At 54.8% G+C, this 25,454-nt stretch overlaps 73 non-coding genes across 73 annotated transcripts; all 73 read right to left on the reverse strand.

The window, feature by feature from the left end:
- Nucleotides 1–247: 247 nt before the first annotated feature.
- Trnae-cuc (transfer RNA glutamic acid (anticodon CUC)) lies at nucleotides 248–319 on the reverse strand. Its single transcript has one exon. It is a non-coding gene; the product is annotated as a tRNA-Glu (tRNA).
- Nucleotides 320–593: 274 nt separating this feature from the next.
- Nucleotides 594–675, reverse strand: Trnal-cag (transfer RNA leucine (anticodon CAG)). The gene has a single exon. It is a non-coding gene; the product is annotated as a tRNA-Leu (tRNA).
- A 78-nt stretch (nucleotides 676–753) lies between these two features.
- Trnal-aag (transfer RNA leucine (anticodon AAG)) lies at nucleotides 754–835 on the reverse strand. The gene has a single exon. It is a non-coding gene; the product is annotated as a tRNA-Leu (tRNA).
- Nucleotides 836–1,123: 288 nt separating this feature from the next.
- Trnah-gug (transfer RNA histidin (anticodon GUG)) lies at nucleotides 1,124–1,195 on the reverse strand. The gene has a single exon. It is a non-coding gene; the product is annotated as a tRNA-His (tRNA).
- Nucleotides 1,196–1,577: 382 nt separating this feature from the next.
- Trnae-cuc (transfer RNA glutamic acid (anticodon CUC)) lies at nucleotides 1,578–1,649 on the reverse strand. The gene has a single exon. It is a non-coding gene; the product is annotated as a tRNA-Glu (tRNA).
- A 274-nt stretch (nucleotides 1,650–1,923) lies between these two features.
- On the reverse strand, nucleotides 1,924–2,005 carry Trnal-aag (transfer RNA leucine (anticodon AAG)). The gene has a single exon. It is a non-coding gene; the product is annotated as a tRNA-Leu (tRNA).
- Nucleotides 2,006–2,293: 288 nt separating this feature from the next.
- Trnah-gug (transfer RNA histidin (anticodon GUG)) lies at nucleotides 2,294–2,365 on the reverse strand. Its single transcript has one exon. It is a non-coding gene; the product is annotated as a tRNA-His (tRNA).
- Nucleotides 2,366–2,747: 382 nt separating this feature from the next.
- On the reverse strand, nucleotides 2,748–2,819 carry Trnae-cuc (transfer RNA glutamic acid (anticodon CUC)). The gene has a single exon. It is a non-coding gene; the product is annotated as a tRNA-Glu (tRNA).
- A 274-nt stretch (nucleotides 2,820–3,093) lies between these two features.
- Nucleotides 3,094–3,175, reverse strand: Trnal-cag (transfer RNA leucine (anticodon CAG)). Its single transcript has one exon. It is a non-coding gene; the product is annotated as a tRNA-Leu (tRNA).
- Nucleotides 3,176–3,253: 78 nt separating this feature from the next.
- Trnal-aag (transfer RNA leucine (anticodon AAG)) lies at nucleotides 3,254–3,335 on the reverse strand. The gene has a single exon. It is a non-coding gene; the product is annotated as a tRNA-Leu (tRNA).
- Nucleotides 3,336–3,623: 288 nt separating this feature from the next.
- On the reverse strand, nucleotides 3,624–3,695 carry Trnah-gug (transfer RNA histidin (anticodon GUG)). Its single transcript has one exon. It is a non-coding gene; the product is annotated as a tRNA-His (tRNA).
- Nucleotides 3,696–4,077: 382 nt separating this feature from the next.
- Trnae-cuc (transfer RNA glutamic acid (anticodon CUC)) lies at nucleotides 4,078–4,149 on the reverse strand. Its single transcript has one exon. It is a non-coding gene; the product is annotated as a tRNA-Glu (tRNA).
- Nucleotides 4,150–4,423: 274 nt separating this feature from the next.
- Trnal-cag (transfer RNA leucine (anticodon CAG)) lies at nucleotides 4,424–4,505 on the reverse strand. Its single transcript has one exon. It is a non-coding gene; the product is annotated as a tRNA-Leu (tRNA).
- Nucleotides 4,506–4,583: 78 nt separating this feature from the next.
- Trnal-aag (transfer RNA leucine (anticodon AAG)) lies at nucleotides 4,584–4,665 on the reverse strand. Its single transcript has one exon. It is a non-coding gene; the product is annotated as a tRNA-Leu (tRNA).
- Nucleotides 4,666–4,953: 288 nt separating this feature from the next.
- On the reverse strand, nucleotides 4,954–5,025 carry Trnah-gug (transfer RNA histidin (anticodon GUG)). Its single transcript has one exon. It is a non-coding gene; the product is annotated as a tRNA-His (tRNA).
- A 382-nt stretch (nucleotides 5,026–5,407) lies between these two features.
- Trnae-cuc (transfer RNA glutamic acid (anticodon CUC)) lies at nucleotides 5,408–5,479 on the reverse strand. The gene has a single exon. It is a non-coding gene; the product is annotated as a tRNA-Glu (tRNA).
- A 274-nt stretch (nucleotides 5,480–5,753) lies between these two features.
- On the reverse strand, nucleotides 5,754–5,835 carry Trnal-aag (transfer RNA leucine (anticodon AAG)). The gene has a single exon. It is a non-coding gene; the product is annotated as a tRNA-Leu (tRNA).
- Nucleotides 5,836–6,123: 288 nt separating this feature from the next.
- Nucleotides 6,124–6,195, reverse strand: Trnah-gug (transfer RNA histidin (anticodon GUG)). The gene has a single exon. It is a non-coding gene; the product is annotated as a tRNA-His (tRNA).
- Nucleotides 6,196–6,577: 382 nt separating this feature from the next.
- Nucleotides 6,578–6,649, reverse strand: Trnae-cuc (transfer RNA glutamic acid (anticodon CUC)). The gene has a single exon. It is a non-coding gene; the product is annotated as a tRNA-Glu (tRNA).
- A 274-nt stretch (nucleotides 6,650–6,923) lies between these two features.
- Nucleotides 6,924–7,005, reverse strand: Trnal-cag (transfer RNA leucine (anticodon CAG)). The gene has a single exon. It is a non-coding gene; the product is annotated as a tRNA-Leu (tRNA).
- A 78-nt stretch (nucleotides 7,006–7,083) lies between these two features.
- Trnal-aag (transfer RNA leucine (anticodon AAG)) lies at nucleotides 7,084–7,165 on the reverse strand. Its single transcript has one exon. It is a non-coding gene; the product is annotated as a tRNA-Leu (tRNA).
- Nucleotides 7,166–7,453: 288 nt separating this feature from the next.
- Nucleotides 7,454–7,525, reverse strand: Trnah-gug (transfer RNA histidin (anticodon GUG)). The gene has a single exon. It is a non-coding gene; the product is annotated as a tRNA-His (tRNA).
- Nucleotides 7,526–7,907: 382 nt separating this feature from the next.
- Trnae-cuc (transfer RNA glutamic acid (anticodon CUC)) lies at nucleotides 7,908–7,979 on the reverse strand. Its single transcript has one exon. It is a non-coding gene; the product is annotated as a tRNA-Glu (tRNA).
- Nucleotides 7,980–8,253: 274 nt separating this feature from the next.
- Nucleotides 8,254–8,335, reverse strand: Trnal-cag (transfer RNA leucine (anticodon CAG)). The gene has a single exon. It is a non-coding gene; the product is annotated as a tRNA-Leu (tRNA).
- A 78-nt stretch (nucleotides 8,336–8,413) lies between these two features.
- On the reverse strand, nucleotides 8,414–8,495 carry Trnal-aag (transfer RNA leucine (anticodon AAG)). The gene has a single exon. It is a non-coding gene; the product is annotated as a tRNA-Leu (tRNA).
- Nucleotides 8,496–8,783: 288 nt separating this feature from the next.
- Trnah-gug (transfer RNA histidin (anticodon GUG)) lies at nucleotides 8,784–8,855 on the reverse strand. Its single transcript has one exon. It is a non-coding gene; the product is annotated as a tRNA-His (tRNA).
- Nucleotides 8,856–9,237: 382 nt separating this feature from the next.
- Trnae-cuc (transfer RNA glutamic acid (anticodon CUC)) lies at nucleotides 9,238–9,309 on the reverse strand. Its single transcript has one exon. It is a non-coding gene; the product is annotated as a tRNA-Glu (tRNA).
- Nucleotides 9,310–9,583: 274 nt separating this feature from the next.
- Nucleotides 9,584–9,665, reverse strand: Trnal-aag (transfer RNA leucine (anticodon AAG)). Its single transcript has one exon. It is a non-coding gene; the product is annotated as a tRNA-Leu (tRNA).
- Nucleotides 9,666–9,953: 288 nt separating this feature from the next.
- Trnah-gug (transfer RNA histidin (anticodon GUG)) lies at nucleotides 9,954–10,025 on the reverse strand. The gene has a single exon. It is a non-coding gene; the product is annotated as a tRNA-His (tRNA).
- A 382-nt stretch (nucleotides 10,026–10,407) lies between these two features.
- Trnae-cuc (transfer RNA glutamic acid (anticodon CUC)) lies at nucleotides 10,408–10,479 on the reverse strand. Its single transcript has one exon. It is a non-coding gene; the product is annotated as a tRNA-Glu (tRNA).
- Nucleotides 10,480–10,753: 274 nt separating this feature from the next.
- Nucleotides 10,754–10,835, reverse strand: Trnal-aag (transfer RNA leucine (anticodon AAG)). The gene has a single exon. It is a non-coding gene; the product is annotated as a tRNA-Leu (tRNA).
- A 288-nt stretch (nucleotides 10,836–11,123) lies between these two features.
- Nucleotides 11,124–11,195, reverse strand: Trnah-gug (transfer RNA histidin (anticodon GUG)). The gene has a single exon. It is a non-coding gene; the product is annotated as a tRNA-His (tRNA).
- A 382-nt stretch (nucleotides 11,196–11,577) lies between these two features.
- Trnae-cuc (transfer RNA glutamic acid (anticodon CUC)) lies at nucleotides 11,578–11,649 on the reverse strand. Its single transcript has one exon. It is a non-coding gene; the product is annotated as a tRNA-Glu (tRNA).
- Nucleotides 11,650–11,923: 274 nt separating this feature from the next.
- Trnal-cag (transfer RNA leucine (anticodon CAG)) lies at nucleotides 11,924–12,005 on the reverse strand. The gene has a single exon. It is a non-coding gene; the product is annotated as a tRNA-Leu (tRNA).
- Nucleotides 12,006–12,083: 78 nt separating this feature from the next.
- Trnal-aag (transfer RNA leucine (anticodon AAG)) lies at nucleotides 12,084–12,165 on the reverse strand. The gene has a single exon. It is a non-coding gene; the product is annotated as a tRNA-Leu (tRNA).
- A 288-nt stretch (nucleotides 12,166–12,453) lies between these two features.
- On the reverse strand, nucleotides 12,454–12,525 carry Trnah-gug (transfer RNA histidin (anticodon GUG)). Its single transcript has one exon. It is a non-coding gene; the product is annotated as a tRNA-His (tRNA).
- A 382-nt stretch (nucleotides 12,526–12,907) lies between these two features.
- On the reverse strand, nucleotides 12,908–12,979 carry Trnae-cuc (transfer RNA glutamic acid (anticodon CUC)). Its single transcript has one exon. It is a non-coding gene; the product is annotated as a tRNA-Glu (tRNA).
- Nucleotides 12,980–13,253: 274 nt separating this feature from the next.
- Trnal-cag (transfer RNA leucine (anticodon CAG)) lies at nucleotides 13,254–13,335 on the reverse strand. The gene has a single exon. It is a non-coding gene; the product is annotated as a tRNA-Leu (tRNA).
- Nucleotides 13,336–13,413: 78 nt separating this feature from the next.
- Trnal-aag (transfer RNA leucine (anticodon AAG)) lies at nucleotides 13,414–13,495 on the reverse strand. The gene has a single exon. It is a non-coding gene; the product is annotated as a tRNA-Leu (tRNA).
- Nucleotides 13,496–13,783: 288 nt separating this feature from the next.
- On the reverse strand, nucleotides 13,784–13,855 carry Trnah-gug (transfer RNA histidin (anticodon GUG)). The gene has a single exon. It is a non-coding gene; the product is annotated as a tRNA-His (tRNA).
- Nucleotides 13,856–14,237: 382 nt separating this feature from the next.
- On the reverse strand, nucleotides 14,238–14,309 carry Trnae-cuc (transfer RNA glutamic acid (anticodon CUC)). The gene has a single exon. It is a non-coding gene; the product is annotated as a tRNA-Glu (tRNA).
- Nucleotides 14,310–14,583: 274 nt separating this feature from the next.
- Trnal-aag (transfer RNA leucine (anticodon AAG)) lies at nucleotides 14,584–14,665 on the reverse strand. The gene has a single exon. It is a non-coding gene; the product is annotated as a tRNA-Leu (tRNA).
- A 78-nt stretch (nucleotides 14,666–14,743) lies between these two features.
- On the reverse strand, nucleotides 14,744–14,825 carry Trnal-aag (transfer RNA leucine (anticodon AAG)). The gene has a single exon. It is a non-coding gene; the product is annotated as a tRNA-Leu (tRNA).
- Nucleotides 14,826–15,113: 288 nt separating this feature from the next.
- Nucleotides 15,114–15,185, reverse strand: Trnah-gug (transfer RNA histidin (anticodon GUG)). The gene has a single exon. It is a non-coding gene; the product is annotated as a tRNA-His (tRNA).
- Nucleotides 15,186–15,567: 382 nt separating this feature from the next.
- On the reverse strand, nucleotides 15,568–15,639 carry Trnae-cuc (transfer RNA glutamic acid (anticodon CUC)). Its single transcript has one exon. It is a non-coding gene; the product is annotated as a tRNA-Glu (tRNA).
- Nucleotides 15,640–15,913: 274 nt separating this feature from the next.
- Trnal-aag (transfer RNA leucine (anticodon AAG)) lies at nucleotides 15,914–15,995 on the reverse strand. Its single transcript has one exon. It is a non-coding gene; the product is annotated as a tRNA-Leu (tRNA).
- A 288-nt stretch (nucleotides 15,996–16,283) lies between these two features.
- On the reverse strand, nucleotides 16,284–16,355 carry Trnah-gug (transfer RNA histidin (anticodon GUG)). The gene has a single exon. It is a non-coding gene; the product is annotated as a tRNA-His (tRNA).
- A 382-nt stretch (nucleotides 16,356–16,737) lies between these two features.
- Nucleotides 16,738–16,809, reverse strand: Trnae-cuc (transfer RNA glutamic acid (anticodon CUC)). The gene has a single exon. It is a non-coding gene; the product is annotated as a tRNA-Glu (tRNA).
- Nucleotides 16,810–17,083: 274 nt separating this feature from the next.
- Nucleotides 17,084–17,165, reverse strand: Trnal-cag (transfer RNA leucine (anticodon CAG)). Its single transcript has one exon. It is a non-coding gene; the product is annotated as a tRNA-Leu (tRNA).
- A 78-nt stretch (nucleotides 17,166–17,243) lies between these two features.
- Trnal-aag (transfer RNA leucine (anticodon AAG)) lies at nucleotides 17,244–17,325 on the reverse strand. The gene has a single exon. It is a non-coding gene; the product is annotated as a tRNA-Leu (tRNA).
- Nucleotides 17,326–17,613: 288 nt separating this feature from the next.
- On the reverse strand, nucleotides 17,614–17,685 carry Trnah-gug (transfer RNA histidin (anticodon GUG)). The gene has a single exon. It is a non-coding gene; the product is annotated as a tRNA-His (tRNA).
- Nucleotides 17,686–18,067: 382 nt separating this feature from the next.
- Trnae-cuc (transfer RNA glutamic acid (anticodon CUC)) lies at nucleotides 18,068–18,139 on the reverse strand. Its single transcript has one exon. It is a non-coding gene; the product is annotated as a tRNA-Glu (tRNA).
- Nucleotides 18,140–18,413: 274 nt separating this feature from the next.
- Trnal-cag (transfer RNA leucine (anticodon CAG)) lies at nucleotides 18,414–18,495 on the reverse strand. Its single transcript has one exon. It is a non-coding gene; the product is annotated as a tRNA-Leu (tRNA).
- A 78-nt stretch (nucleotides 18,496–18,573) lies between these two features.
- On the reverse strand, nucleotides 18,574–18,655 carry Trnal-aag (transfer RNA leucine (anticodon AAG)). The gene has a single exon. It is a non-coding gene; the product is annotated as a tRNA-Leu (tRNA).
- Nucleotides 18,656–18,943: 288 nt separating this feature from the next.
- On the reverse strand, nucleotides 18,944–19,015 carry Trnah-gug (transfer RNA histidin (anticodon GUG)). Its single transcript has one exon. It is a non-coding gene; the product is annotated as a tRNA-His (tRNA).
- Nucleotides 19,016–19,397: 382 nt separating this feature from the next.
- On the reverse strand, nucleotides 19,398–19,469 carry Trnae-cuc (transfer RNA glutamic acid (anticodon CUC)). Its single transcript has one exon. It is a non-coding gene; the product is annotated as a tRNA-Glu (tRNA).
- A 274-nt stretch (nucleotides 19,470–19,743) lies between these two features.
- Trnal-aag (transfer RNA leucine (anticodon AAG)) lies at nucleotides 19,744–19,825 on the reverse strand. The gene has a single exon. It is a non-coding gene; the product is annotated as a tRNA-Leu (tRNA).
- A 78-nt stretch (nucleotides 19,826–19,903) lies between these two features.
- On the reverse strand, nucleotides 19,904–19,985 carry Trnal-aag (transfer RNA leucine (anticodon AAG)). Its single transcript has one exon. It is a non-coding gene; the product is annotated as a tRNA-Leu (tRNA).
- Nucleotides 19,986–20,273: 288 nt separating this feature from the next.
- Nucleotides 20,274–20,345, reverse strand: Trnah-gug (transfer RNA histidin (anticodon GUG)). Its single transcript has one exon. It is a non-coding gene; the product is annotated as a tRNA-His (tRNA).
- A 382-nt stretch (nucleotides 20,346–20,727) lies between these two features.
- On the reverse strand, nucleotides 20,728–20,799 carry Trnae-cuc (transfer RNA glutamic acid (anticodon CUC)). The gene has a single exon. It is a non-coding gene; the product is annotated as a tRNA-Glu (tRNA).
- A 274-nt stretch (nucleotides 20,800–21,073) lies between these two features.
- Nucleotides 21,074–21,155, reverse strand: Trnal-aag (transfer RNA leucine (anticodon AAG)). The gene has a single exon. It is a non-coding gene; the product is annotated as a tRNA-Leu (tRNA).
- Nucleotides 21,156–21,443: 288 nt separating this feature from the next.
- Trnah-gug (transfer RNA histidin (anticodon GUG)) lies at nucleotides 21,444–21,515 on the reverse strand. Its single transcript has one exon. It is a non-coding gene; the product is annotated as a tRNA-His (tRNA).
- Nucleotides 21,516–21,897: 382 nt separating this feature from the next.
- Nucleotides 21,898–21,969, reverse strand: Trnae-cuc (transfer RNA glutamic acid (anticodon CUC)). Its single transcript has one exon. It is a non-coding gene; the product is annotated as a tRNA-Glu (tRNA).
- A 274-nt stretch (nucleotides 21,970–22,243) lies between these two features.
- On the reverse strand, nucleotides 22,244–22,325 carry Trnal-cag (transfer RNA leucine (anticodon CAG)). The gene has a single exon. It is a non-coding gene; the product is annotated as a tRNA-Leu (tRNA).
- A 78-nt stretch (nucleotides 22,326–22,403) lies between these two features.
- Nucleotides 22,404–22,485, reverse strand: Trnal-aag (transfer RNA leucine (anticodon AAG)). The gene has a single exon. It is a non-coding gene; the product is annotated as a tRNA-Leu (tRNA).
- A 288-nt stretch (nucleotides 22,486–22,773) lies between these two features.
- Nucleotides 22,774–22,845, reverse strand: Trnah-gug (transfer RNA histidin (anticodon GUG)). The gene has a single exon. It is a non-coding gene; the product is annotated as a tRNA-His (tRNA).
- A 382-nt stretch (nucleotides 22,846–23,227) lies between these two features.
- Trnae-cuc (transfer RNA glutamic acid (anticodon CUC)) lies at nucleotides 23,228–23,299 on the reverse strand. The gene has a single exon. It is a non-coding gene; the product is annotated as a tRNA-Glu (tRNA).
- Nucleotides 23,300–23,573: 274 nt separating this feature from the next.
- On the reverse strand, nucleotides 23,574–23,655 carry Trnal-aag (transfer RNA leucine (anticodon AAG)). Its single transcript has one exon. It is a non-coding gene; the product is annotated as a tRNA-Leu (tRNA).
- Nucleotides 23,656–23,943: 288 nt separating this feature from the next.
- Trnah-gug (transfer RNA histidin (anticodon GUG)) lies at nucleotides 23,944–24,015 on the reverse strand. The gene has a single exon. It is a non-coding gene; the product is annotated as a tRNA-His (tRNA).
- Nucleotides 24,016–24,397: 382 nt separating this feature from the next.
- On the reverse strand, nucleotides 24,398–24,469 carry Trnae-cuc (transfer RNA glutamic acid (anticodon CUC)). The gene has a single exon. It is a non-coding gene; the product is annotated as a tRNA-Glu (tRNA).
- Nucleotides 24,470–24,743: 274 nt separating this feature from the next.
- On the reverse strand, nucleotides 24,744–24,825 carry Trnal-cag (transfer RNA leucine (anticodon CAG)). The gene has a single exon. It is a non-coding gene; the product is annotated as a tRNA-Leu (tRNA).
- Nucleotides 24,826–24,903: 78 nt separating this feature from the next.
- Trnal-aag (transfer RNA leucine (anticodon AAG)) lies at nucleotides 24,904–24,985 on the reverse strand. Its single transcript has one exon. It is a non-coding gene; the product is annotated as a tRNA-Leu (tRNA).
- Nucleotides 24,986–25,273: 288 nt separating this feature from the next.
- Trnah-gug (transfer RNA histidin (anticodon GUG)) lies at nucleotides 25,274–25,345 on the reverse strand. Its single transcript has one exon. It is a non-coding gene; the product is annotated as a tRNA-His (tRNA).
- Between the last annotated feature and the right edge of the window lie 109 nt (nucleotides 25,346–25,454).

Genomic DNA, 25,454 nt, shown 5'->3' on the forward strand with positions numbered 1-25,454 from the left:
TGTCTGCGCTGTTAGGACACCAAGCAGTGTGGTTAGCTGCATTCAACCCCCGTGGCAATGTCTTGCAGTCCTCCAAGTCTGTTGACCACAGGTATGTGCGTCGATAAGAGGTGGACAGATGTCGCATCGCTCTCGCCGTCACTTGTCACGCCGAATCGTACTTAACGTAGTTTTCTGCAAGCGTCAGCGGAGCGTCAGTCGAGCTAAGTCGGGCCAAGTCGCATAAGAGGAGCAACAAAATGCGCATTTCCGGTACCGGGAATCGAACCCGGGCCTCCTGGGTGAGAGCCAGGTATCCTAGCCACTAGACCACACCGGACAACGGCACAAGGGCTCCTCCAGCGAACACAGCAAGCTGTACGCACGCTACTTAACGACAACTGTAAACATAGACGCTCCCACTTTGTACAACGGCATGCTCGGGACACGTTTCGTGGAGACGAACGCCAGCCATCATGACACCAAACTGCGCCTGTGAATCATGTCGTTGCACCGCGCACTGTGCTGCGACAATTTAAGAAAGAGACGCTCACGGCTTGCTGCGCTGTTTCGTCGCGGGTAGTCAGTGCTCCGGCTTTCGAGACAGAAAACATTGGCAGCGGTGGGATTCGAACCCACGCCTCCGAGGAGACTGGTGCCTGAAACCAGCGCCTTAGACCGCTCGGCCACGCTACCGACGCCGCACGGCGGTCAGAGGAGCTGCGTTCTACCCCACGAGAAAACACCGCAATGGCACAAAAAACGAGAAAAAATTGGCAGCGGTGGGATTCGAACCCACGCCTCCGAAGAGACTGGTGCCTTAAACCAGCGCCTTAGACCGCTCGGCCACGCTACCTGTGCCAGTGTTCTTCGCTTTTGTAGAAACAGTCCACGACACAGCTTCCTGTTCTGCTGCGACTGGCTGCTCATCCATTGCACCTCAAACAAATGCCTTCTTCGAATAGAGATTCACTACACAGGCAGCTGCCCGCGTTCTGGTGCGGCGGCATTACGTGTTGATAATGAATTGGTAGTGCCACCTGCAGCCTGCGGAACATGAGTGAAAAATCAAGAGGGCACCGTGTTTTCAAACACTGAGTCACAATCGTCACTGCAGCGACAGCAAGGCAAAAAGTTTAAAAATTGCCGTGACCAGGATTCGAACCTGGGTTATTGCGGCCACAACGCAATGTCCTAACCACTAGACGATCACGGCCACGGAAGCACCGCCGACAGCAGTTCTCGCGACTGCAAGTGGCGATGAACAGCAAAGCTCGGCCCACACACCACTGCGTCTCCCCACAGCTGTGTCAGACGCGATCTCCATTATATGTACACTGGCAAACGAACGTGTCTGCGCTGTTAGGACACCAAGCAGTGTGGTTAGCTGCATTCAACCCCCGTGGCAATGTCTTGCAGTCCTCCAAGTCTGTTGACCACAGGTATGTGCGTCGATAAGAGGTGGACAGATGTCGCATCGCTCTCGCCGTCACTTGTCACGCCGAATCGTACTTAACGTAGTTTTCTGCAAGCGTCAGCGGAGCGTCAGTCGAGCTAAGTCGGGCCAAGTCGCATAAGAGGAGCAACAAAATGCGCATTTCCGGTACCGGGAATCGAACCCGGGCCTCCTGGGTGAGAGCCAGGTATCCTAGCCACTAGACCACACCGGACAACGGCACAAGGGCTCCTCCAGCGAACACAGCAAGCTGTACGCACGCTACTTAACGACAACTGTAAACATAGACGCTCCCACTTTGTACAACGGCATGCTCGGGACACGTTTCGTGGAGACGAACGCCAGCCATCATGACACCAAACTGCGCCTGTGAATCATGTCGTTGCACCGCGCACTGTGCTGCGACAATTTAAGAAAGAGACGCTCACGGCTTGCTGCGCTGTTTCGTCGCGGGTAGTCAGTGCTCCGGCTTTCGAGACAGAAAACATTGGCAGCGGTGGGATTCGAACCCACGCCTCCGAGGAGACTGGTGCCTTAAACCAGCGCCTTAGACCGCTCGGCCACGCTACCTGTGCCAGTGTTCTTCGCTTTTGTAGAAACAGTCCACGACACAGCTTCCTGTTCTGCTGCGACTGGCTGCTCATCCATTGCACCTCAAACAAATGCCTTCTTCGAATAGAGATTCACTACACAGGCAGCTGCCCGCGTTCTGGTGCGGCGGCATTACGTGTTGATAATGAATTGGTAGTGCCACCTGCAGCCTGCGGAACATGAGTGAAAAATCAAGAGGGCACCGTGTTTTCAAACACTGAGTCACAATCGTCACTGCAGCGACAGCAAGGCAAAAAGTTTAAAAATTGCCGTGACCAGGATTCGAACCTGGGTTATTGCGGCCACAACGCAATGTCCTAACCACTAGACGATCACGGCCACGGAAGCACCGCCGACAGCAGTTCTCGCGACTGCAAGTGGCGATGAACAGCAAAGCTCGGCCCACACACCACTGCGTCTCCCCACAGCTGTGTCAGACGCGATCTCCATTATATGTACACTGGCAAACGAACGTGTCTGCGCTGTTAGGACACCAAGCAGTGTGGTTAGCTGCATTCAACCCCCGTGGCAATGTCTTGCAGTCCTCCAAGTCTGTTGACCACAGGTATGTGCGTCGATAAGAGGTGGACAGATGTCGCATCGCTCTCGCCGTCACTTGTCACGCCGAATCGTACTTAACGTAGTTTTCTGCAAGCGTCAGCGGAGCGTCAGTCGAGCTAAGTCGGGCCAAGTCGCATAAGAGGAGCAACAAAATGCGCATTTCCGGTACCGGGAATCGAACCCGGGCCTCCTGGGTGAGAGCCAGGTATCCTAGCCACTAGACCACACCGGACAACGGCACAAGGGCTCCTCCAGCGAACACAGCAAGCTGTACGCACGCTACTTAACGACAACTGTAAACATAGACGCTCCCACTTTGTACAACGGCATGCTCGGGACACGTTTCGTGGAGACGAACGCCAGCCATCATGACACCAAACTGCGCCTGTGAATCATGTCGTTGCACCGCGCACTGTGCTGCGACAATTTAAGAAAGAGACGCTCACGGCTTGCTGCGCTGTTTCGTCGCGGGTAGTCAGTGCTCCGGCTTTCGAGACAGAAAACATTGGCAGCGGTGGGATTCGAACCCACGCCTCCGAGGAGACTGGTGCCTGAAACCAGCGCCTTAGACCGCTCGGCCACGCTACCGACGCCGCACGGCGGTCAGAGGAGCTGCGTTCTACCCCACGAGAAAACACCGCAATGGCACAAAAAACGAGAAAAAATTGGCAGCGGTGGGATTCGAACCCACGCCTCCGAAGAGACTGGTGCCTTAAACCAGCGCCTTAGACCGCTCGGCCACGCTACCTGTGCCAGTGTTCTTCGCTTTTGTAGAAACAGTCCACGACACAGCTTCCTGTTCTGCTGCGACTGGCTGCTCATCCATTGCACCTCAAACAAATGCCTTCTTCGAATAGAGATTCACTACACAGGCAGCTGCCCGCGTTCTGGTGCGGCGGCATTACGTGTTGATAATGAATTGGTAGTGCCACCTGCAGCCTGCGGAACATGAGTGAAAAATCAAGAGGGCACCGTGTTTTCAAACACTGAGTCACAATCGTCACTGCAGCGACAGCAAGGCAAAAAGTTTAAAAATTGCCGTGACCAGGATTCGAACCTGGGTTATTGCGGCCACAACGCAATGTCCTAACCACTAGACGATCACGGCCACGGAAGCACCGCCGACAGCAGTTCTCGCGACTGCAAGTGGCGATGAACAGCAAAGCTCGGCCCACACACCACTGCGTCTCCCCACAGCTGTGTCAGACGCGATCTCCATTATATGTACACTGGCAAACGAACGTGTCTGCGCTGTTAGGACACCAAGCAGTGTGGTTAGCTGCATTCAACCCCCGTGGCAATGTCTTGCAGTCCTCCAAGTCTGTTGACCACAGGTATGTGCGTCGATAAGAGGTGGACAGATGTCGCATCGCTCTCGCCGTCACTTGTCACGCCGAATCGTACTTAACGTAGTTTTCTGCAAGCGTCAGCGGAGCGTCAGTCGAGCTAAGTCGGGCCAAGTCGCATAAGAGGAGCAACAAAATGCGCATTTCCGGTACCGGGAATCGAACCCGGGCCTCCTGGGTGAGAGCCAGGTATCCTAGCCACTAGACCACACCGGACAACGGCACAAGGGCTCCTCCAGCGAACACAGCAAGCTGTACGCACGCTACTTAACGACAACTGTAAACATAGACGCTCCCACTTTGTACAACGGCATGCTCGGGACACGTTTCGTGGAGACGAACGCCAGCCATCATGACACCAAACTGCGCCTGTGAATCATGTCGTTGCACCGCGCACTGTGCTGCGACAATTTAAGAAAGAGACGCTCACGGCTTGCTGCGCTGTTTCGTCGCGGGTAGTCAGTGCTCCGGCTTTCGAGACAGAAAACATTGGCAGCGGTGGGATTCGAACCCACGCCTCCGAGGAGACTGGTGCCTGAAACCAGCGCCTTAGACCGCTCGGCCACGCTACCGACGCCGCACGGCGGTCAGAGGAGCTGCGTTCTACCCCACGAGAAAACACCGCAATGGCACAAAAAACGAGAAAAAATTGGCAGCGGTGGGATTCGAACCCACGCCTCCGAAGAGACTGGTGCCTTAAACCAGCGCCTTAGACCGCTCGGCCACGCTACCTGTGCCAGTGTTCTTCGCTTTTGTAGAAACAGTCCACGACACAGCTTCCTGTTCTGCTGCGACTGGCTGCTCATCCATTGCACCTCAAACAAATGCCTTCTTCGAATAGAGATTCACTACACAGGCAGCTGCCCGCGTTCTGGTGCGGCGGCATTACGTGTTGATAATGAATTGGTAGTGCCACCTGCAGCCTGCGGAACATGAGTGAAAAATCAAGAGGGCACCGTGTTTTCAAACACTGAGTCACAATCGTCACTGCAGCGACAGCAAGGCAAAAAGTTTAAAAATTGCCGTGACCAGGATTCGAACCTGGGTTATTGCGGCCACAACGCAATGTCCTAACCACTAGACGATCACGGCCACGGAAGCACCGCCGACAGCAGTTCTCGCGACTGCAAGTGGCGATGAACAGCAAAGCTCGGCCCACACACCACTGCGTCTCCCCACAGCTGTGTCAGACGCGATCTCCATTATATGTACACTGGCAAACGAACGTGTCTGCGCTGTTAGGACACCAAGCAGTGTGGTTAGCTGCATTCAACCCCCGTGGCAATGTCTTGCAGTCCTCCAAGTCTGTTGACCACAGGTATGTGCGTCGATAAGAGGTGGACAGATGTCGCATCGCTCTCGCCGTCACTTGTCACGCCGAATCGTACTTAACGTAGTTTTCTGCAAGCGTCAGCGGAGCGTCAGTCGAGCTAAGTCGGGCCAAGTCGCATAAGAGGAGCAACAAAATGTGCATTTCCGGTACCGGGAATCGAACCCGGGCCTCCTGGGTGAGAGCCAGGTATCCTAGCCACTAGACCACACCGGACAACGGCACAAGGGCTCCTCCAGCGAACACAGCAAGCTGTACGCACGCTACTTAACGACAACTGTAAACATAGACGCTCCCACTTTGTACAACGGCATGCTCGGGACACGTTTCGTGGAGACGAACGCCAGCCATCATGACACCAAACTGCGCCTGTGAATCATGTCGTTGCACCGCGCACTGTGCTGCGACAATTTAAGAAAGAGACGCTCACGGCTTGCTGCGCTGTTTCGTCGCGGGTAGTCAGTGCTCCGGCTTTCGAGACAGAAAACATTGGCAGCGGTGGGATTCGAACCCACGCCTCCGAGGAGACTGGTGCCTTAAACCAGCGCCTTAGACCGCTCGGCCACGCTACCTGTGCCAGTGTTCTTCGCTTTTGTAGAAACAGTCCACGACACAGCTTCCTGTTCTGCTGCGACTGGCTGCTCATCCATTGCACCTCAAACAAATGCCTTCTTCGAATAGAGATTCACTACACAGGCAGCTGCCCGCGTTCTGGTGCGGCGGCATTACGTGTTGATAATGAATTGGTAGTGCCACCTGCAGCCTGCGGAACATGAGTGAAAAATCAAGAGGGCACCGTGTTTTCAAACACTGAGTCACAATCGTCACTGCAGCGACAGCAAGGCAAAAAGTTTAAAAATTGCCGTGACCAGGATTCGAACCTGGGTTATTGCGGCCACAACGCAATGTCCTAACCACTAGACGATCACGGCCACGGAAGCACCGCCGACAGCAGTTCTCGCGACTGCAAGTGGCGATGAACAGCAAAGCTCGGCCCACACACCACTGCGTCTCCCCACAGCTGTGTCAGACGCGATCTCCATTATATGTACACTGGCAAACGAACGTGTCTGCGCTGTTAGGACACCAAGCAGTGTGGTTAGCTGCATTCAACCCCCGTGGCAATGTCTTGCAGTCCTCCAAGTCTGTTGACCACAGGTATGTGCGTCGATAAGAGGTGGACAGATGTCGCATCGCTCTCGCCGTCACTTGTCACGCCGAATCGTACTTAACGTAGTTTTCTGCAAGCGTCAGCGGAGCGTCAGTCGAGCTAAGTCGGGCCAAGTCGCATAAGAGGAGCAACAAAATGCGCATTTCCGGTACCGGGAATCGAACCCGGGCCTCCTGGGTGAGAGCCAGGTATCCTAGCCACTAGACCACACCGGACAACGGCACAAGGGCTCCTCCAGCGAACACAGCAAGCTGTACGCACGCTACTTAACGACAACTGTAAACATAGACGCTCCCACTTTGTACAACGGCATGCTCGGGACACGTTTCGTGGAGACGAACGCCAGCCATCATGACACCAAACTGCGCCTGTGAATCATGTCGTTGCACCGCGCACTGTGCTGCGACAATTTAAGAAAGAGACGCTCACGGCTTGCTGCGCTGTTTCGTCGCGGGTAGTCAGTGCTCCGGCTTTCGAGACAGAAAACATTGGCAGCGGTGGGATTCGAACCCACGCCTCCGAGGAGACTGGTGCCTGAAACCAGCGCCTTAGACCGCTCGGCCACGCTACCGACGCCGCACGGCGGTCAGAGGAGCTGCGTTCTACCCCACGAGAAAACACCGCAATGGCACAAAAAACGAGAAAAAATTGGCAGCGGTGGGATTCGAACCCACGCCTCCGAAGAGACTGGTGCCTTAAACCAGCGCCTTAGACCGCTCGGCCACGCTACCTGTGCCAGTGTTCTTCGCTTTTGTAGAAACAGTCCACGACACAGCTTCCTGTTCTGCTGCGACTGGCTGCTCATCCATTGCACCTCAAACAAATGCCTTCTTCGAATAGAGATTCACTACACAGGCAGCTGCCCGCGTTCTGGTGCGGCGGCATTACGTGTTGATAATGAATTGGTAGTGCCACCTGCAGCCTGCGGAACATGAGTGAAAAATCAAGAGGGCACCGTGTTTTCAAACACTGAGTCACAATCGTCACTGCAGCGACAGCAAGGCAAAAAGTTTAAAAATTGCCGTGACCAGGATTCGAACCTGGGTTATTGCGGCCACAACGCAATGTCCTAACCACTAGACGATCACGGCCACGGAAGCACCGCCGACAGCAGTTCTCGCGACTGCAAGTGGCGATGAACAGCAAAGCTCGGCCCACACACCACTGCGTCTCCCCACAGCTGTGTCAGACGCGATCTCCATTATATGTACACTGGCAAACGAACGTGTCTGCGCTGTTAGGACACCAAGCAGTGTGGTTAGCTGCATTCAACCCCCGTGGCAATGTCTTGCAGTCCTCCAAGTCTGTTGACCACAGGTATGTGCGTCGATAAGAGGTGGACAGATGTCGCATCGCTCTCGCCGTCACTTGTCACGCCGAATCGTACTTAACGTAGTTTTCTGCAAGCGTCAGCGGAGCGTCAGTCGAGCTAAGTCGGGCCAAGTCGCATAAGAGGAGCAACAAAATGCGCATTTCCGGTACCGGGAATCGAACCCGGGCCTCCTGGGTGAGAGCCAGGTATCCTAGCCACTAGACCACACCGGACAACGGCACAAGGGCTCCTCCAGCGAACACAGCAAGCTGTACGCACGCTACTTAACGACAACTGTAAACATAGACGCTCCCACTTTGTACAACGGCATGCTCGGGACACGTTTCGTGGAGACGAACGCCAGCCATCATGACACCAAACTGCGCCTGTGAATCATGTCGTTGCACCGCGCACTGTGCTGCGACAATTTAAGAAAGAGACGCTCACGGCTTGCTGCGCTGTTTCGTCGCGGGTAGTCAGTGCTCCGGCTTTCGAGACAGAAAACATTGGCAGCGGTGGGATTCGAACCCACGCCTCCGAGGAGACTGGTGCCTGAAACCAGCGCCTTAGACCGCTCGGCCACGCTACCGACGCCGCACGGCGGTCAGAGGAGCTGCGTTCTACCCCACGAGAAAACACCGCAATGGCACAAAAAACGAGAAAAAATTGGCAGCGGTGGGATTCGAACCCACGCCTCCGAAGAGACTGGTGCCTTAAACCAGCGCCTTAGACCGCTCGGCCACGCTACCTGTGCCAGTGTTCTTCGCTTTTGTAGAAACAGTCCACGACACAGCTTCCTGTTCTGCTGCGACTGGCTGCTCATCCATTGCACCTCAAACAAATGCCTTCTTCGAATAGAGATTCACTACACAGGCAGCTGCCCGCGTTCTGGTGCGGCGGCATTACGTGTTGATAATGAATTGGTAGTGCCACCTGCAGCCTGCGGAACATGAGTGAAAAATCAAGAGGGCACCGTGTTTTCAAACACTGAGTCACAATCGTCACTGCAGCGACAGCAAGGCAAAAAGTTTAAAAATTGCCGTGACCAGGATTCGAACCTGGGTTATTGCGGCCACAACGCAATGTCCTAACCACTAGACGATCACGGCCACGGAAGCACCGCCGACAGCAGTTCTCGCGACTGCAAGTGGCGATGAACAGCAAAGCTCGGCCCACACACCACTGCGTCTCCCCACAGCTGTGTCAGACGCGATCTCCATTATATGTACACTGGCAAACGAACGTGTCTGCGCTGTTAGGACACCAAGCAGTGTGGTTAGCTGCATTCAACCCCCGTGGCAATGTCTTGCAGTCCTCCAAGTCTGTTGACCACAGGTATGTGCGTCGATAAGAGGTGGACAGATGTCGCATCGCTCTCGCCGTCACTTGTCACGCCGAATCGTACTTAACGTAGTTTTCTGCAAGCGTCAGCGGAGCGTCAGTCGAGCTAAGTCGGGCCAAGTCGCATAAGAGGAGCAACAAAATGCGCATTTCCGGTACCGGGAATCGAACCCGGGCCTCCTGGGTGAGAGCCAGGTATCCTAGCCACTAGACCACACCGGACAACGGCACAAGGGCTCCTCCAGCGAACACAGCAAGCTGTACGCACGCTACTTAACGACAACTGTAAACATAGACGCTCCCACTTTGTACAACGGCATGCTCGGGACACGTTTCGTGGAGACGAACGCCAGCCATCATGACACCAAACTGCGCCTGTGAATCATGTCGTTGCACCGCGCACTGTGCTGCGACAATTTAAGAAAGAGACGCTCACGGCTTGCTGCGCTGTTTCGTCGCGGGTAGTCAGTGCTCCGGCTTTCGAGACAGAAAACATTGGCAGCGGTGGGATTCGAACCCACGCCTCCGAGGAGACTGGTGCCTTAAACCAGCGCCTTAGACCGCTCGGCCACGCTACCTGTGCCAGTGTTCTTCGCTTTTGTAGAAACAGTCCACGACACAGCTTCCTGTTCTGCTGCGACTGGCTGCTCATCCATTGCACCTCAAACAAATGCCTTCTTCGAATAGAGATTCACTACACAGGCAGCTGCCCGCGTTCTGGTGCGGCGGCATTACGTGTTGATAATGAATTGGTAGTGCCACCTGCAGCCTGCGGAACATGAGTGAAAAATCAAGAGGGCACCGTGTTTTCAAACACTGAGTCACAATCGTCACTGCAGCGACAGCAAGGCAAAAAGTTTAAAAATTGCCGTGACCAGGATTCGAACCTGGGTTATTGCGGCCACAACGCAATGTCCTAACCACTAGACGATCACGGCCACGGAAGCACCGCCGACAGCAGTTCTCGCGACTGCAAGTGGCGATGAACAGCAAAGCTCGGCCCACACACCACTGCGTCTCCCCACAGCTGTGTCAGACGCGATCTCCATTATATGTACACTGGCAAACGAACGTGTCTGCGCTGTTAGGACACCAAGCAGTGTGGTTAGCTGCATTCAACCCCCGTGGCAATGTCTTGCAGTCCTCCAAGTCTGTTGACCACAGGTATGTGCGTCGATAAGAGGTGGACAGATGTCGCATCGCTCTCGCCGTCACTTGTCACGCCGAATCGTACTTAACGTAGTTTTCTGCAAGCGTCAGCGGAGCGTCAGTCGAGCTAAGTCGGGCCAAGTCGCATAAGAGGAGCAACAAAATGCGCATTTCCGGTACCGGGAATCGAACCCGGGCCTCCTGGGTGAGAGCCAGGTATCCTAGCCACTAGACCACACCGGACAACGGCACAAGGGCTCCTCCAGCGAACACAGCAAGCTGTACGCACGCTACTTAACGACAACTGTAAACATAGACGCTCCCACTTTGTACAACGGCATGCTCGGGACACGTTTCGTGGAGACGAACGCCAGCCATCATGACACCAAACTGCGCCTGTGAATCATGTCGTTGCACCGCGCACTGTGCTGCGACAATTTAAGAAAGAGACGCTCACGGCTTGCTGCGCTGTTTCGTCGCGGGTAGTCAGTGCTCCGGCTTTCGAGACAGAAAACATTGGCAGCGGTGGGATTCGAACCCACGCCTCCGAGGAGACTGGTGCCTTAAACCAGCGCCTTAGACCGCTCGGCCACGCTACCTGTGCCAGTGTTCTTCGCTTTTGTAGAAACAGTCCACGACACAGCTTCCTGTTCTGCTGCGACTGGCTGCTCATCCATTGCACCTCAAACAAATGCCTTCTTCGAATAGAGATTCACTACACAGGCAGCTGCCCGCGTTCTGGTGCGGCGGCATTACGTGTTGATAATGAATTGGTAGTGCCACCTGCAGCCTGCGGAACATGAGTGAAAAATCAAGAGGGCACCGTGTTTTCAAACACTGAGTCACAATCGTCACTGCAGCGACAGCAAGGCAAAAAGTTTAAAAATTGCCGTGACCAGGATTCGAACCTGGGTTATTGCGGCCACAACGCAATGTCCTAACCACTAGACGATCACGGCCACGGAAGCACCGCCGACAGCAGTTCTCGCGACTGCAAGTGGCGATGAACAGCAAAGCTCGGCCCACACACCACTGCGTCTCCCCACAGCTGTGTCAGACGCGATCTCCATTATATGTACACTGGCAAACGAACGTGTCTGCGCTGTTAGGACACCAAGCAGTGTGGTTAGCTGCATTCAACCCCCGTGGCAATGTCTTGCAGTCCTCCAAGTCTGTTGACCACAGGTATGTGCGTCGATAAGAGGTGGACAGATGTCGCATCGCTCTCGCCGTCACTTGTCACGCCGAATCGTACTTAACGTAGTTTTCTGCAAGCGTCAGCGGAGCGTCAGTCGAGCTAAGTCGGGCCAAGTCGCATAAGAGGAGCAACAAAATGCGCATTTCCGGTACCGGGAATCGAACCCGGGCCTCCTGGGTGAGAGCCAGGTATCCTAGCCACTAGACCACACCGGACAACGGCACAAGGGCTCCTCCAGCGAACACAGCAAGCTGTACGCACGCTACTTAACGACAACTGTAAACATAGACGCTCCCACTTTGTACAACGGCATGCTCGGGACACGTTTCGTGGAGACGAACGCCAGCCATCATGACACCAAACTGCGCCTGTGAATCATGTCGTTGCACCGCGCACTGTGCTGCGACAATTTAAGAAAGAGACGCTCACGGCTTGCTGCGCTGTTTCGTCGCGGGTAGTCAGTGCTCCGGCTTTCGAGACAGAAAACATTGGCAGCGGTGGGATTCGAACCCACGCCTCCGAGGAGACTGGTGCCTGAAACCAGCGCCTTAGACCGCTCGGCCACGCTACCGACGCCGCACGGCGGTCAGAGGAGCTGCGTTCTACCCCACGAGAAAACACCGCAATGGCACAAAAAACGAGAAAAAATTGGCAGCGGTGGGATTCGAACCCACGCCTCCGAAGAGACTGGTGCCTTAAACCAGCGCCTTAGACCGCTCGGCCACGCTACCTGTGCCAGTGTTCTTCGCTTTTGTAGAAACAGTCCACGACACAGCTTCCTGTTCTGCTGCGACTGGCTGCTCATCCATTGCACCTCAAACAAATGCCTTCTTCGAATAGAGATTCACTACACAGGCAGCTGCCCGCGTTCTGGTGCGGCGGCATTACGTGTTGATAATGAATTGGTAGTGCCACCTGCAGCCTGCGGAACATGAGTGAAAAATCAAGAGGGCACCGTGTTTTCAAACACTGAGTCACAATCGTCACTGCAGCGACAGCAAGGCAAAAAGTTTAAAAATTGCCGTGACCAGGATTCGAACCTGGGTTATTGCGGCCACAACGCAATGTCCTAACCACTAGACGATCACGGCCACGGAAGCACCGCCGACAGCAGTTCTCGCGACTGCAAGTGGCGATGAACAGCAAAGCTCGGCCCACACACCACTGCGTCTCCCCACAGCTGTGTCAGACGCGATCTCCATTATATGTACACTGGCAAACGAACGTGTCTGCGCTGTTAGGACACCAAGCAGTGTGGTTAGCTGCATTCAACCCCCGTGGCAATGTCTTGCAGTCCTCCAAGTCTGTTGACCACAGGTATGTGCGTCGATAAGAGGTGGACAGATGTCGCATCGCTCTCGCCGTCACTTGTCACGCCGAATCGTACTTAACGTAGTTTTCTGCAAGCGTCAGCGGAGCGTCAGTCGAGCTAAGTCGGGCCAAGTCGCATAAGAGGAGCAACAAAATGCGCATTTCCGGTACCGGGAATCGAACCCGGGCCTCCTGGGTGAGAGCCAGGTATCCTAGCCACTAGACCACACCGGACAACGGCACAAGGGCTCCTCCAGCGAACACAGCAAGCTGTACGCACGCTACTTAACGACAACTGTAAACATAGACGCTCCCACTTTGTACAACGGCATGCTCGGGACACGTTTCGTGGAGACGAACGCCAGCCATCATGACACCAAACTGCGCCTGTGAATCATGTCGTTGCACCGCGCACTGTGCTGCGACAATTTAAGAAAGAGACGCTCACGGCTTGCTGCGCTGTTTCGTCGCGGGTAGTCAGTGCTCCGGCTTTCGAGACAGAAAACATTGGCAGCGGTGGGATTCGAACCCACGCCTCCGAGGAGACTGGTGCCTGAAACCAGCGCCTTAGACCGCTCGGCCACGCTACCGACGCCGCACGGCGGTCAGAGGAGCTGCGTTCTACCCCACGAGAAAACACCGCAATGGCACAAAAAACGAGAAAAAATTGGCAGCGGTGGGATTCGAACCCACGCCTCCGAAGAGACTGGTGCCTTAAACCAGCGCCTTAGACCGCTCGGCCACGCTACCTGTGCCAGTGTTCTTCGCTTTTGTAGAAACAGTCCACGACACAGCTTCCTGTTCTGCTGCGACTGGCTGCTCATCCATTGCACCTCAAACAAATGCCTTCTTCGAATAGAGATTCACTACACAGGCAGCTGCCCGCGTTCTGGTGCGGCGGCATTACGTGTTGATAATGAATTGGTAGTGCCACCTGCAGCCTGCGGAACATGAGTGAAAAATCAAGAGGGCACCGTGTTTTCAAACACTGAGTCACAATCGTCACTGCAGCGACAGCAAGGCAAAAAGTTTAAAAATTGCCGTGACCAGGATTCGAACCTGGGTTATTGCGGCCACAACGCAATGTCCTAACCACTAGACGATCACGGCCACGGAAGCACCGCCGACAGCAGTTCTCGCGACTGCAAGTGGCGATGAACAGCAAAGCTCGGCCCACACACCACTGCGTCTCCCCACAGCTGTGTCAGACGCGATCTCCATTATATGTACACTGGCAAACGAACGTGTCTGCGCTGTTAGGACACCAAGCAGTGTGGTTAGCTGCATTCAACCCCCGTGGCAATGTCTTGCAGTCCTCCAAGTCTGTTGACCACAGGTATGTGCGTCGATAAGAGGTGGACAGATGTCGCATCGCTCTCGCCGTCACTTGTCACGCCGAATCGTACTTAACGTAGTTTTCTGCAAGCGTCAGCGGAGCGTCAGTCGAGCTAAGTCGGGCCAAGTCGCATAAGAGGAGCAACAAAATGCGCATTTCCGGTACCGGGAATCGAACCCGGGCCTCCTGGGTGAGAGCCAGGTATCCTAGCCACTAGACCACACCGGACAACGGCACAAGGGCTCCTCCAGCGAACACAGCAAGCTGTACGCACGCTACTTAACGACAACTGTAAACATAGACGCTCCCACTTTGTACAACGGCATGCTCGGGACACGTTTCGTGGAGACGAACGCCAGCCATCATGACACCAAACTGCGCCTGTGAATCATGTCGTTGCACCGCGCACTGTGCTGCGACAATTTAAGAAAGAGACGCTCACGGCTTGCTGCGCTGTTTCGTCGCGGGTAGTCAGTGCTCCGGCTTTCGAGACAGAAAACATTGGCAGCGGTGGGATTCGAACCCACGCCTCCGAGGAGACTGGTGCCTTAAACCAGCGCCTTAGACCGCTCGGCCACGCTACCGACGCCGCACGGCGGTCAGAGGAGCTGCGTTCTACCCCACGAGAAAACACCGCAATGGCACAAAAAACGAGAAAAAATTGGCAGCGGTGGGATTCGAACCCACGCCTCCGAAGAGACTGGTGCCTTAAACCAGCGCCTTAGACCGCTCGGCCACGCTACCTGTGCCAGTGTTCTTCGCTTTTGTAGAAACAGTCCACGACACAGCTTCCTGTTCTGCTGCGACTGGCTGCTCATCCATTGCACCTCAAACAAATGCCTTCTTCGAATAGAGATTCACTACACAGGCAGCTGCCCGCGTTCTGGTGCGGCGGCATTACGTGTTGATAATGAATTGGTAGTGCCACCTGCAGCCTGCGGAACATGAGTGAAAAATCAAGAGGGCACCGTGTTTTCAAACACTGAGTCACAATCGTCACTGCAGCGACAGCAAGGCAAAAAGTTTAAAAATTGCCGTGACCAGGATTCGAACCTGGGTTATTGCGGCCACAACGCAATGTCCTAACCACTAGACGATCACGGCCACGGAAGCACCGCCGACAGCAGTTCTCGCGACTGCAAGTGGCGATGAACAGCAAAGCTCGGCCCACACACCACTGCGTCTCCCCACAGCTGTGTCAGACGCGATCTCCATTATATGTACACTGGCAAACGAACGTGTCTGCGCTGTTAGGACACCAAGCAGTGTGGTTAGCTGCATTCAACCCCCGTGGCAATGTCTTGCAGTCCTCCAAGTCTGTTGACCACAGGTATGTGCGTCGATAAGAGGTGGACAGATGTCGCATCGCTCTCGCCGTCACTTGTCACGCCGAATCGTACTTAACGTAGTTTTCTGCAAGCGTCAGCGGAGCGTCAGTCGAGCTAAGTCGGGCCAAGTCGCATAAGAGGAGCAACAAAATGCGCATTTCCGGTACCGGGAATCGAACCCGGGCCTCCTGGGTGAGAGCCAGGTATCCTAGCCACTAGACCACACCGGACAACGGCACAAGGGCTCCTCCAGCGAACACAGCAAGCTGTACGCACGCTACTTAACGACAACTGTAAACATAGACGCTCCCACTTTGTACAACGGCATGCTCGGGACACGTTTCGTGGAGACGAACGCCAGCCATCATGACACCAAACTGCGCCTGTGAATCATGTCGTTGCACCGCGCACTGTGCTGCGACAATTTAAGAAAGAGACGCTCACGGCTTGCTGCGCTGTTTCGTCGCGGGTAGTCAGTGCTCCGGCTTTCGAGACAGAAAACATTGGCAGCGGTGGGATTCGAACCCACGCCTCCGAGGAGACTGGTGCCTTAAACCAGCGCCTTAGACCGCTCGGCCACGCTACCTGTGCCAGTGTTCTTCGCTTTTGTAGAAACAGTCCACGACACAGCTTCCTGTTCTGCTGCGACTGGCTGCTCATCCATTGCACCTCAAACAAATGCCTTCTTCGAATAGAGATTCACTACACAGGCAGCTGCCCGCGTTCTGGTGCGGCGGCATTACGTGTTGATAATGAATTGGTAGTGCCACCTGCAGCCTGCGGAACATGAGTGAAAAATCAAGAGGGCACCGTGTTTTCAAACACTGAGTCACAATCGTCACTGCAGCGACAGCAAGGCAAAAAGTTTAAAAATTGCCGTGACCAGGATTCGAACCTGGGTTATTGCGGCCACAACGCAATGTCCTAACCACTAGACGATCACGGCCACGGAAGCACCGCCGACAGCAGTTCTCGCGACTGCAAGTGGCGATGAACAGCAAAGCTCGGCCCACACACCACTGCGTCTCCCCACAGCTGTGTCAGACGCGATCTCCATTATATGTACACTGGCAAACGAACGTGTCTACGCTGTTAGGACACCAAGCAGTGTGGTTAGCTGCATTCAACCCCCGTGGCAATGTCTTGCAGTCCTCCAAGTCTGTTGACCACAGGTATGTGCGTCGATAAGAGGTGGACAGATGTCGCATCGCTCTCGCCGTCACTTGTCACGCCGAATCGTACTTAACGTAGTTTTCTGCAAGCGTCAGCGGAGCGTCAGTCGAGCTAAGTCGGGCCAAGTCGCATAAGAGGAGCAACAAAATGCGCATTTCCGGTACCGGGAATCGAACCCGGGCCTCCTGGGTGAGAGCCAGGTATCCTAGCCACTAGACCACACCGGACAACGGCACAAGGGCTCCTCCAGCGAACACAGCAAGCTGTACGCACGCTACTTAACGACAACTGTAAACATAGACGCTCCCACTTTGTACAACGGCATGCTCGGGACACGTTTCGTGGAGACGAACGCCAGCCATCATGACACCAAACTGCGCCTGTGAATCATGTCGTTGCACCGCGCACTGTGCTGCGACAATTTAAGAAAGAGACGCTCACGGCTTGCTGCGCTGTTTCGTCGCGGGTAGTCAGTGCTCCGGCTTTCGAGACAGAAAACATTGGCAGCGGTGGGATTCGAACCCACGCCTCCGAGGAGACTGGTGCCTGAAACCAGCGCCTTAGACCGCTCGGCCACGCTACCGACGCCGCACGGCGGTCAGAGGAGCTGCGTTCTACCCCACGAGAAAACACCGCAATGGCACAAAAAACGAGAAAAAATTGGCAGCGGTGGGATTCGAACCCACGCCTCCGAAGAGACTGGTGCCTTAAACCAGCGCCTTAGACCGCTCGGCCACGCTACCTGTGCCAGTGTTCTTCGCTTTTGTAGAAACAGTCCACGACACAGCTTCCTGTTCTGCTGCGACTGGCTGCTCATCCATTGCACCTCAAACAAATGCCTTCTTCGAATAGAGATTCACTACACAGGCAGCTGCCCGCGTTCTGGTGCGGCGGCATTACGTGTTGATAATGAATTGGTAGTGCCACCTGCAGCCTGCGGAACATGAGTGAAAAATCAAGAGGGCACCGTGTTTTCAAACACTGAGTCACAATCGTCACTGCAGCGACAGCAAGGCAAAAAGTTTAAAAATTGCCGTGACCAGGATTCGAACCTGGGTTATTGCGGCCACAACGCAATGTCCTAACCACTAGACGATCACGGCCACGGAAGCACCGCCGACAGCAGTTCTCGCGACTGCAAGTGGCGATGAACAGCAAAGCTCGGCCCACACACCACTGCGTCTCCCCACAGCTGTGTCAGACGCGATCTCCATTATATGTACACTGGCAAACGAACGTGTCTGCGCTGTTAGGACACCAAGCAGTGTGGTTAGCTGCATTCAACCCCCGTGGCAATGTCTTGCAGTCCTCCAAGTCTGTTGACCACAGGTATGTGCGTCGATAAGAGGTGGACAGATGTCGCATCGCTCTCGCCGTCACTTGTCACGCCGAATCGTACTTAACGTAGTTTTCTGCAAGCGTCAGCGGAGCGTCAGTCGAGCTAAGTCGGGCCAAGTCGCATAAGAGGAGCAACAAAATGCGCATTTCCGGTACCGGGAATCGAACCCGGGCCTCCTGGGTGAGAGCCAGGTATCCTAGCCACTAGACCACACCGGACAACGGCACAAGGGCTCCTCCAGCGAACACAGCAAGCTGTACGCACGCTACTTAACGACAACTGTAAACATAGACGCTCCCACTTTGTACAACGGCATGCTCGGGACACGTTTCGTGGAGACGAACGCCAGCCATCATGACACCAAACTGCGCCTGTGAATCATGTCGTTGCACCGCGCACTGTGCTGCGACAATTTAAGAAAGAGACGCTCACGGCTTGCTGCGCTGTTTCGTCGCGGGTAGTCAGTGCTCCGGCTTTCGAGACAGAAAACATTGGCAGCGGTGGGATTCGAACCCACGCCTCCGAGGAGACTGGTGCCTGAAACCAGCGCCTTAGACCGCTCGGCCACGCTACCGACGCCGCACGGCGGTCAGAGGAGCTGCGTTCTACCCCACGAGAAAACACCGCAATGGCACAAAAAACGAGAAAAAATTGGCAGCGGTGGGATTCGAACCCACGCCTCCGAAGAGACTGGTGCCTTAAACCAGCGCCTTAGACCGCTCGGCCACGCTACCTGTGCCAGTGTTCTTCGCTTTTGTAGAAACAGTCCACGACACAGCTTCCTGTTCTGCTGCGACTGGCTGCTCATCCATTGCACCTCAAACAAATGCCTTCTTCGAATAGAGATTCACTACACAGGCAGCTGCCCGCGTTCTGGTGCGGCGGCATTACGTGTTGATAATGAATTGGTAGTGCCACCTGCAGCCTGCGGAACATGAGTGAAAAATCAAGAGGGCACCGTGTTTTCAAACACTGAGTCACAATCGTCACTGCAGCGACAGCAAGGCAAAAAGTTTAAAAATTGCCGTGACCAGGATTCGAACCTGGGTTATTGCGGCCACAACGCAATGTCCTAACCACTAGACGATCACGGCCACGGAAGCACCGCCGACAGCAGTTCTCGCGACTGCAAGTGGCGATGAACAGCAAAGCTCGGCCCACACACCACTGCGTCTCCCCACAGCTGTGTCAGACGCGATCTCCATTATATGTACACTGGCAAACGAACGTGTCTGCGCTGTTAGGACACCAAGCAGTGTGGTTAGCTGCATTCAACCCCCGTGGCAATGTCTTGCAGTCCTCCAAGTCTGTTGACCACAGGTATGTGCGTCGATAAGAGGTGGACAGATGTCGCATCGCTCTCGCCGTCACTTGTCACGCCGAATCGTACTTAACGTAGTTTTCTGCAAGCGTCAGCGGAGCGTCAGTCGAGCTAAGTCGGGCCAAGTCGCATAAGAGGAGCAACAAAATGCGCATTTCCGGTACCGGGAATCGAACCCGGGCCTCCTGGGTGAGAGCCAGGTATCCTAGCCACTAGACCACACCGGACAACGGCACAAGGGCTCCTCCAGCGAACACAGCAAGCTGTACGCACGCTACTTAACGACAACTGTAAACATAGACGCTCCCACTTTGTACAACGGCATGCTCGGGACACGTTTCGTGGAGACGAACGCCAGCCATCATGACACCAAACTGCGCCTGTGAATCATGTCGTTGCACCGCGCACTGTGCTGCGACAATTTAAGAAAGAGACGCTCACGGCTTGCTGCGCTGTTTCGTCGCGGGTAGTCAGTGCTCCGGCTTTCGAGACAGAAAACATTGGCAGCGGTGGGATTCGAACCCACGCCTCCGAGGAGACTGGTGCCTTAAACCAGCGCCTTAGACCGCTCGGCCACGCTACCGACGCCGCACGGCGGTCAGAGGAGCTGCGTTCTACCCCACGAGAAAACACCGCAATGGCACAAAAAACGAGAAAAAATTGGCAGCGGTGGGATTCGAACCCACGCCTCCGAAGAGACTGGTGCCTTAAACCAGCGCCTTAGACCGCTCGGCCACGCTACCTGTGCCAGTGTTCTTCGCTTTTGTAGAAACAGTCCACGACACAGCTTCCTGTTCTGCTGCGACTGGCTGCTCATCCATTGCACCTCAAACAAATGCCTTCTTCGAATAGAGATTCACTACACAGGCAGCTGCCCGCGTTCTGGTGCGGCGGCATTACGTGTTGATAATGAATTGGTAGTGCCACCTGCAGCCTGCGGAACATGAGTGAAAAATCAAGAGGGCACCGTGTTTTCAAACACTGAGTCACAATCGTCACTGCAGCGACAGCAAGGCAAAAAGTTTAAAAATTGCCGTGACCAGGATTCGAACCTGGGTTATTGCGGCCACAACGCAATGTCCTAACCACTAGACGATCACGGCCACGGAAGCACCGCCGACAGCAGTTCTCGCGACTGCAAGTGGCGATGAACAGCAAAGCTCGGCCCACACACCACTGCGTCTCCCCACAGCTGTGTCAGACGCGATCTCCATTATATGTACACTGGCAAACGAACGTGTCTGCGCTGTTAGGACACCAAGCAGTGTGGTTAGCTGCATTCAACCCCCGTGGCAATGTCTTGCAGTCCTCCAAGTCTGTTGACCACAGGTATGTGCGTCGATAAGAGGTGGACAGATGTCGCATCGCTCTCGCCGTCACTTGTCACGCCGAATCGTACTTAACGTAGTTTTCTGCAAGCGTCAGCGGAGCGTCAGTCGAGCTAAGTCGGGCCAAGTCGCATAAGAGGAGCAACAAAATGCGCATTTCCGGTACCGGGAATCGAACCCGGGCCTCCTGGGTGAGAGCCAGGTATCCTAGCCACTAGACCACACCGGACAACGGCACAAGGGCTCCTCCAGCGAACACAGCAAGCTGTACGCACGCTACTTAACGACAACTGTAAACATAGACGCTCCCACTTTGTACAACGGCATGCTCGGGACACGTTTCGTGGAGACGAACGCCAGCCATCATGACACCAAACTGCGCCTGTGAATCATGTCGTTGCACCGCGCACTGTGCTGCGACAATTTAAGAAAGAGACGCTCACGGCTTGCTGCGCTGTTTCGTCGCGGGTAGTCAGTGCTCCGGCTTTCGAGACAGAAAACATTGGCAGCGGTGGGATTCGAACCCACGCCTCCGAGGAGACTGGTGCCTTAAACCAGCGCCTTAGACCGCTCGGCCACGCTACCTGTGCCAGTGTTCTTCGCTTTTGTAGAAACAGTCCACGACACAGCTTCCTGTTCTGCTGCGACTGGCTGCTCATCCATTGCACCTCAAACAAATGCCTTCTTCGAATAGAGATTCACTACACAGGCAGCTGCCCGCGTTCTGGTGCGGCGGCATTACGTGTTGATAATGAATTGGTAGTGCCACCTGCAGCCTGCGGAACATGAGTGAAAAATCAAGAGGGCACCGTGTTTTCAAACACTGAGTCACAATCGTCACTGCAGCGACAGCAAGGCAAAAAGTTTAAAAATTGCCGTGACCAGGATTCGAACCTGGGTTATTGCGGCCACAACGCAATGTCCTAACCACTAGACGATCACGGCCACGGAAGCACCGCCGACAGCAGTTCTCGCGACTGCAAGTGGCGATGAACAGCAAAGCTCGGCCCACACACCACTGCGTCTCCCCACAGCTGTGTCAGACGCGATCTCCATTATATGTACACTGGCAAACGAACGTGTCTACGCTGTTAGGACACCAAGCAGTGTGGTTAGCTGCATTCAACCCCCGTGGCAATGTCTTGCAGTCCTCCAAGTCTGTTGACCACAGGTATGTGCGTCGATAAGAGGTGGACAGATGTCGCATCGCTCTCGCCGTCACTTGTCACGCCGAATCGTACTTAACGTAGTTTTCTGCAAGCGTCAGCGGAGCGTCAGTCGAGCTAAGTCGGGCCAAGTCGCATAAGAGGAGCAACAAAATGCGCATTTCCGGTACCGGGAATCGAACCCGGGCCTCCTGGGTGAGAGCCAGGTATCCTAGCCACTAGACCACACCGGACAACGGCACAAGGGCTCCTCCAGCGAACACAGCAAGCTGTACGCACGCTACTTAACGACAACTGTAAACATAGACGCTCCCACTTTGTACAACGGCATGCTCGGGACACGTTTCGTGGAGACGAACGCCAGCCATCATGACACCAAACTGCGCCTGTGAATCATGTCGTTGCACCGCGCACTGTGCTGCGACAATTTAAGAAAGAGACGCTCACGGCTTGCTGCGCTGTTTCGTCGCGGGTAGTCAGTGCTCCGGCTTTCGAGACAGAAAACATTGGCAGCGGTGGGATTCGAACCCACGCCTCCGAGGAGACTGGTGCCTGAAACCAGCGCCTTAGACCGCTCGGCCACGCTACCGACGCCGCACGGCGGTCAGAGGAGCTGCGTTCTACCCCACGAGAAAACACCGCAATGGCACAAAAAACGAGAAAAAATTGGCAGCGGTGGGATTCGAACCCACGCCTCCGAAGAGACTGGTGCCTTAAACCAGCGCCTTAGACCGCTCGGCCACGCTACCTGTGCCAGTGTTCTTCGCTTTTGTAGAAACAGTCCACGACACAGCTTCCTGTTCTGCTGCGACTGGCTGCTCATCCATTGCACCTCAAACAAATGCCTTCTTCGAATAGAGATTCACTACACAGGCAGCTGCCCGCGTTCTGGTGCGGCGGCATTACGTGTTGATAATGAATTGGTAGTGCCACCTGCAGCCTGCGGAACATGAGTGAAAAATCAAGAGGGCACCGTGTTTTCAAACACTGAGTCACAATCGTCACTGCAGCGACAGCAAGGCAAAAAGTTTAAAAATTGCCGTGACCAGGATTCGAACCTGGGTTATTGCGGCCACAACGCAATGTCCTAACCACTAGACGATCACGGCCACGGAAGCACCGCCGACAGCAGTTCTCGCGACTGCAAGTGGCGATGAACAGCAAAGCTCGGCCCACACACCACTGCGTCTCCCCACAGCTGTGTCAGACGCGATCTCCATTATATGTACACTGGCAAACGAACGTGTCTGCGCTGTTAGGACACCAAGCAGTGTGGTTAGCTGCATTCAACCCCCGTGGCAATGTCTTGCAGTCCTCCAAGTCTGTTGACCACAGGTATGTGCGTCGATAAGAGGTGGACAGATGTCGCATCGCTCTCGCCGTCACTTGTCACGCCGAATCGTACTTAACGTAGTTTTCTGCAAGCGTCAGCGGAGCGTCAGTCGAGCTAAGTCGGGCCAAGTCGCATAAGAGGAGCAACAAAATGCGCATTTCCGGTACCGGGAATCGAACCCGGGCCTCCTGGGTGAGAGCCAGGTATCCTAGCCACTAGACCACACCGGACAACGGCACAAGGGCTCCTCCAGCGAACACAGCAAGCTGTACGCACGCTACTTAACGACAACTGTAAACATAGACGCTCCCACTTTGTACAACGGCATGCTCGGGACACGTTTCGTGGAGACGAACGCCAGCCATCATGACACCAAACTGCGCCTGTGAATCATGTCGTTGCACCGCGCACTGTGCTGCGACAATTTAAGAAAGAGACGCTCACGGCTTGCTGCGCTGTTTCGTCGCGGGTAGTCAGTGCTCCGGCTTTCGAGACAGAAAACATTGGCAGCGGTGGGATTCGAACCCACGCCTCCGAGGAGACTGGTGCCTTAAACCAGCGCCTTAGACCGCTCGGCCACGCTACCTGTGCCAGTGTTCTTCGCTTTTGTAGAAACAGTCCACGACACAGCTTCCTGTTCTGCTGCGACTGGCTGCTCATCCATTGCACCTCAAACAAATGCCTTCTTCGAATAGAGATTCACTACACAGGCAGCTGCCCGCGTTCTGGTGCGGCGGCATTACGTGTTGATAATGAATTGGTAGTGCCACCTGCAGCCTGCGGAACATGAGTGAAAAATCAAGAGGGCACCGTGTTTTCAAACACTGAGTCACAATCGTCACTGCAGCGACAGCAAGGCAAAAAGTTTAAAAATTGCCGTGACCAGGATTCGAACCTGGGTTATTGCGGCCACAACGCAATGTCCTAACCACTAGACGATCACGGCCACGGAAGCACCGCCGACAGCAGTTCTCGCGACTGCAAGTGGCGATGAACAGCAAAGCTCGGCCCACACACCACTGCGTCTCCCCACAGCTGTGTCAGACGCGATCTCCATTATATGTACACTGGCAAACGAACGTGTCTACGCTGTTAGGACACCAAGCAGTGTGGTTAGCTGCATTCAACCCCCGTGGCAATGTCTTGCAGTCCTCCAAGTCTGTTGACCACAGGTATGTGCGTCGATAAGAGGTGGACAGATGTCGCATCGCTCTCGCCGTCACTTGTCACGCCGAATCGTACTTAACGTAGTTTTCTGCAAGCGTCAGCGGAGCGTCAGTCGAGCTAAGTCGGGCCAAGTCGCATAAGAGGAGCAACAAAATGCGCATTTCCGGTACCGGGAATCGAACCCGGGCCTCCTGGGTGAGAGCCAGGTATCCTAGCCACTAGACCACACCGGACAACGGCACAAGGGCTCCTCCAGCGAACACAGCAAGCTGTACGCACGCTACTTAACGACAACTGTAAACATAGACGCTCCCACTTTGTACAACGGCATGCTCGGGACACGTTTCGTGGAGACGAACGCCAGCCATCATGACACCAAACTGCGCCTGTGAATCATGTCGTTGCACCGCGCACTGTGCTGCGACAATTTAAGAAAGAGACGCTCACGGCTTGCTGCGCTGTTTCGTCGCGGGTAGTCAGTGCTCCGGCTTTCGAGACAGAAAACATTGGCAGCGGTGGGATTCGAACCCACGCCTCCGAGGAGACTGGTGCCTGAAACCAGCGCCTTAGACCGCTCGGCCACGCTACCGACGCCGCACGGCGGTCAGAGGAGCTGCGTTCTACCCCACGAGAAAACACCGCAATGGCACAAAAAACGAGAAAAAATTGGCAGCGGTGGGATTCGAACCCACGCCTCCGAAGAGACTGGTGCCTTAAACCAGCGCCTTAGACCGCTCGGCCACGCTACCTGTGCCAGTGTTCTTCGCTTTTGTAGAAACAGTCCACGACACAGCTTCCTGTTCTGCTGCGACTGGCTGCTCATCCATTGCACCTCAAACAAATGCCTTCTTCGAATAGAGATTCACTACACAGGCAGCTGCCCGCGTTCTGGTGCGGCGGCATTACGTGTTGATAATGAATTGGTAGTGCCACCTGCAGCCTGCGGAACATGAGTGAAAAATCAAGAGGGCACCGTGTTTTCAAACACTGAGTCACAATCGTCACTGCAGCGACAGCAAGGCAAAAAGTTTAAAAATTGCCGTGACCAGGATTCGAACCTGGGTTATTGCGGCCACAACGCAATGTCCTAACCACTAGACGATCACGGCCACGGAAGCACCGCCGACAGCAGTTCTCGCGACTGCAAGTGGCGATGAACAGCAAAGCTCGGCCCACACACCACTGCGTCTCCCCACAGCTGTGTCAGACGCGATCTCC

This window comes from Schistocerca cancellata, unplaced genomic scaffold, assembly GCF_023864275.1.
Source record: "Schistocerca cancellata isolate TAMUIC-IGC-003103 unplaced genomic scaffold, iqSchCanc2.1 HiC_scaffold_60, whole genome shotgun sequence".
NCBI classification, from domain to species: domain Eukaryota; kingdom Metazoa; phylum Arthropoda; class Insecta; order Orthoptera; family Acrididae; genus Schistocerca; species Schistocerca cancellata.